The 5,000-nt window shown below is 59.3% G+C and overlaps 1 protein-coding gene across 3 annotated transcripts in view; it reads right to left on the bottom strand.

Annotated features, from left to right (window-relative positions):
* SH2B2 (SH2B adaptor protein 2) overlaps positions 1 to 2,308 on the bottom strand; it is a 24,013-nt gene extending 21,705 nt beyond the window's left edge. For 2 of the 3 annotated variants that reach the window (XM_014455402.2, XM_023753491.1), the window contains exon 1: positions 1,443 to 2,284. The gene's annotated coding sequence lies outside the window, so the exon portion shown is untranslated. The other variant, XM_014455403.2, reaches the window with a different exon arrangement.
* Positions 2,309 to 5,000: the final 2,692 nt, after the last annotated feature.

Genomic DNA, 5,000 nt, shown 5'->3' on the forward strand with positions numbered 1-5,000 from the left:
CGGAGAAACGGCAGTGGGCCGGGCGGGCGCGGTCCTGGGAGCCGAAGGGATCAGGAAAAGGCCCAGCGACCGTTCACAATTAGACAAGAGTTCGCGGCCGCCCTTGTTTTCCCGTACCGGCCCCAGGCCAGGCGTCCGGATCTTCCGGCGTGGGAGCGTCCCTCGGAGCCCCGAGTGGTGGCTCCGGGAGCGTGGCGAGTGGGGGCGGCGGGTGGCCTGCCTGCTGGGGCCTCTGGGACGTGGACGCCCCTGGGTGACAGTCAACCGGCGGAGGTCGCTACTGCCCTAGACCCTCAGCCTTCAGGACAATGGGAGCCTCGCGGAGGCGCAGATGTCACAGGCCGGGAAGTTGACGTCCACTTCTCATAAATCCCGAGGCTGAGCGCCACGCCCCCTCCCTCCAGCGCTGGCTGCCGGAAATCGCCGGGGGCCAGGGCAGGGGCGACGGGAGTGGGTCCTCACGTCTCCCGTCCCTGTCCCTGCCCCACCCCGTCCTACGTGGTACGGGGCTGACAGGGCTCCGCAGCCCCCACAGCCCCCGAACCAGAGCTTAGCTTAGGGCAGAGGCCAGCCTGGCTAAGAAAACAAAGACTCCTGCTGGCCTTCGTGGGCACTTGTGGGCTGACCTTGGGGGCCTCCCGGAGACCTCCCAGAAGAGGTGGAGGACTCTAGCAGGCAGGAAGGGGTCTGAGAAGAGAGGGAAGCATCAGTCCATGTAAACAGACGTATGGAAGTGAAGTGCTTGCTCCTGGGAGGGTGGGGTGCCCAGCCCCTCTCTCCTCTTCTCCCTCCTGCCCCCAGCCCTCAGCCTCTACAGGCCTATCAGCTTTTCCCGGCCCTCACTGCGGCCCTACCGCTGGCAGTTCTGTGGCCTGCCAGGGAGGGCCTCCATCTGTTGCTCTCTCCCACCCTTAGGGACCTCTGATGCGTGTAGAGGGCCCTTAACCTTTCCCATCAGGAAACAGGACAGGCAAGGAAGGTTCTTTTTTTTTTTTTTTTTTTAAATCTCAGTCCGGTGGATGGAAAGCATGGGGCCTAGAGAAGAACAGTGGGTTAGTGAAAGTGGAGACTAGCCTGGAGCCCAGCCTGGACCTCCTGCCCACCAGCCCTGGGCTGCCCTCCACATGGGCTCTGAAGCAAGGCAGGTCTTGTCTGAGGCCCTGGAACCTAGCCGCTTCCCTTCCACACACATACCAGCTGCTCTCTCGGCAGGATATGGCCAGAAAATATTTAATGAAAGCTTAGGCGTGGGCCAGCCATGCATTGTAGCTGCACACTGGCCTGGAGGTCTGGCTGGGAACCAGGAGCCCTAGGAATGAGGCTGGGAGGGTGTGGGAATGGGAAGGGTGGGAGGATGACTGCCTGTCGAAGGATAAGTTGGTGCTGGGGCCGTGGACCCCCCCCTCCTGGGCGATGGGAGAACCTGGCCCCCGTGGACTAACCTGGTTCTGAGTAGTGGGCTGAGATCCACTGATGGGCTGTCCTTGGCCAGAGAGGGTCCTGGGTATGGAACCCTGGGTAGGACAGTCCGTCTGATCCCCAGGGAGGAGGAAGTGAGGAGGAGCCAGCTGTTTAGTGACTCTGACGTACAAGGAGGAACTAGTAGTGGGAAATGTGGAAGTGGCTGGGGTAAGGAGGAGGGGAGGAGGGGAGAGGCTGACTGGTCAGGAGCATCGTTGTCATGGGGACAGGAACGAGGGTTAGGCAGGACAGGTCTACCTGGGGTCCCTGAGGGCAGGAGGCTTTGGGGTCTTGGAGGAAGCTGTGATGGGGCAGATGATGAGGGGTTCTGGGGTAGGATCCCAAGGTGAGGGCCCTGGATGTACAAGTTCTAGTGTGTCCAGGACTGAGACAGGGATAGCGCAGGGGACTCTGCCCAGGTGAGCTGCAGGGTCGAAGCTGGGTATGGAGCCAGCATTTCAGGCCACCTGGCCAGTGAGTGAATGCCAATCACCACAGATTAAGAGGAAGCTCCTAGTGTGGGTGGGTGGGGCCCACATGAGTGGGGCTGGGCTGGGGGCCTGGCAGCCCAGAACCTATGGCCCAGAGGTGTCCCTATGCAAGGCTGGCACTCGGGGGGGCTTGATGGGCATGGGCTCCACAGTGTGTGGCAAGCAGACCCCAAGGGAAAGGGACAGGGAGAGACATGAAGTGACACGAGAGCAGGGCTCCAGGGCGCACAGAAGGATGCAGGGTTCCCCAGGAGCTGATGTCACACATCCAACACACGTCACACATTCAACCACAGACGTTCAACCACAGTCTGATTTTTTGTTTGTTTTTTGTTAATCCTCACCACAGGATATTTTTTCCATTGCTTTTTTTTAGAGAGAGTGGAAGGGAGGGAGGGAGGGGGAGAGAGAAAGAGAGAGAGAGAGAGATATATCAATTGGTTGTCTCCTGCATGCACCCTGACAGGGGCTAGGGATTGAACCTGCAACCCAATTACATGCCCTTGACCAGGAATCAAACCGGAGACTCTTCAGTGTGGGAGCTGACATTCTAACTACTGGACCACACCCACCAACGCGTTGTTCTTTTGCTTGTTTTTTTTTTTTTCGTTTGTTTGTTTTTTTAAAGGAATGGATTTCTCTTTTTGATTGGGTTACTGTTCTGCTCAAGAGAACTCAGACACTGTGGGTTTGGGTTTCAGCAAAGCTCTGAACCAAGTCATGGAATTCCTGGGCAGACAAGGGGAGAGACCTTCTGTGTGTCAGGGGCAGTGCCAGACCCCACCAGACTCTCATATCCCCAGTCACAGGGCACGGGCACCAGTGTGGCTGCAACCATATGTTTATTCAAAGCTGAACACGCAAGTGCAAATTTAACATAGGCAGATCTGTCAGTGGCCCAAGGTGGCCATGCTAAGATGTTCTGCTTGGCCAAGAAGCACCTGGGCCCCTCAGACCAGTCCTTGGGTCTGAAGAGCCCCTGGCATGGGGTGTGCTCACTGCAGACTCCTCACCTAGAAGCCAGAATACCTGCTAAATAATAAAGCAAAAATCATGGTGGGTCTGGGGGTGGGGTAGAGTGTGACAAAGGTGGGCTGGGGGGATGGACTCAAAGACTCCTGGCCTGTAAGGAAGGGTCCCCTACATCTTGGGAGGTGGTGATGGGTCCCAGGGGATCCCAACTGTTTTAACCATGGCCAGAAACAGTGGAACACAGTGTCACAGCATCCCTGCTCCCAGGGCTAGGGGTCAAGGGACTTTCTGGACCGAGGAGGCCTGAAGTGGCTGAGGCATCATTTTAAGGGAGCCCAAGGGGACTAGGACCTCTGGTACTGCTGGTGGAGGGCAAGGGCAGTTTCCATGGGGGAATTTCTAGGGAAGCCTAGTCATTAGAAGCAGCTGAATAAGCAGGGGTGGGGAATGCAGTTATCGCTGTTGTGAGTGGGGAGGCCCCGAGACATCACTGCCACAAGTCACCGGCCGCTGCCCCGTTGTCATTCTCGTGGAACTTGTGCAGGTGATCGGCAAACTTCTTACCTGTGGGGACACAGAAACCTTTGCTGTGGCTGAGTGTAAAAAAGGAGAGAAGTGTGTGTGTGTGTGTTGTGCGCGCGCGCGGTGGGTGGGAGGGGAAGGCATAGAAATCTCCAGGGTCGTGCACCATGTGATGGGGTGGGGGATGAGGGCAGCAGGCATATTGGGGGGCTGTGAGGTGAACCAGAGTGGGGGGGCAATGGCGGAAGGCTGGGGGACAGGGAACAGAGGAGGAGCTCAGTGGTGCTGCTGAGTGTGGGGTCATGGGGGGGAGAGGGGGGCCTCAGGGCATCCTCAACATCCTTGGCGCAGAAGGTGGTACAGTCCCTCTCCCCGCTCTCGCTCCACGCCAGCTTGTAGAGAACCTGGCCAGGCGGAGACACCATGAGCTGCCCGTCCTTCCTCACAGGCACTCCTGCAGCCACCTCCAGCCCTGGGACAGTTCTCAGGGCCCAGACCCCAGGCTGTGGGCCTTAGAGATGCTTCTGTGCCCGCCTGTTTCCAAGATGGTCAGACAGGCCTGGACCTGGAAGCATCATCCCTAACATGCTGGGTGTACCCCTGCCGGGCCCTGGGTCAGAGCGGACTTCAGATAGGGGCCACTGGACTGTGGCCTCCCTGGGGGTGGGATCTGAGGCCGGAGCCCTCCGTGGGCACACCCCACATTCTCCTCTTCCCAGACACAGTGGACATGCAGGCATCACGAGGCCTCTGTGTGTGCTGTGCCACTAACAGGATGTCCCTTCTGTGTGCAGCCCACCTGGTTGACCCTTAGTAGAGTTAGTAAGACCCTCTTTCCTGCCTTCCTCAGGCTCCCATAGCAGCCCTTCCCTTCACCAAGCCCGTCCAGGACTGGGCCCCGGATGGATGGAGTCATCAGGCCTCTCCCCGAGGGCCCAGTGGGTGGGCTTGTCATCCCCAGGCTGGGCTGAGGCCCTTGAAGGGGAGAGAAGTGGCCGAGAGCAGATGGTGGGGCTTGGGGACGGCCTGGGTCCCTTCTGCCCTGGAGGTGAAGGGAGCATGATGAAGGCAGCCCTGACCACCGCCTCGGCACCCACCAGGAAGACCAAGCAATGCAGGAACAGCGTGTAGAAGAAGCCGATGGTGCGTGCCATCTTGTTGGAGAGAACCAGCCGCCCCTGAGGAGAAAGCAAGGTGTGGAGGGGAGTGGGACAGGCCTCACCCACTCCTGCAGGGCTGCCCTGGCTCCTGCAGGGTAGGCCCCGGGGCAGCAAGGGGAGGGAAGGGCAGGCAGTTGGCTCCTGTTCCACTGTACAGGCCAGGAATCTGGGCCACAGGAATCCTAAAGAATGGCATCCCCGGCAGCAGGATTCCAGAATCTACCACGAGAATAGCTGCCCCAGAGGGGGGAGGGGACCGTGTTCTGGGTCACACAGCCAGTCTTGGTAGGGCCTGGGAGGGGTCAGTGAGGTCCTGGAGGCCCCTCCAGACTGGATGGCGGGTGATGAGGTGGCCTGTCAGGGTTGGTGTCTCTGGCCCAGAGCAGGTGGGCAC

Source organism: Myotis lucifugus, unplaced genomic scaffold (assembly GCF_000147115.1).
Source record: "Myotis lucifugus unplaced genomic scaffold, Myoluc2.0 scaffold_45, whole genome shotgun sequence".
NCBI lineage: Eukaryota > Metazoa > Chordata > Mammalia > Chiroptera > Vespertilionidae > Myotis > Myotis lucifugus.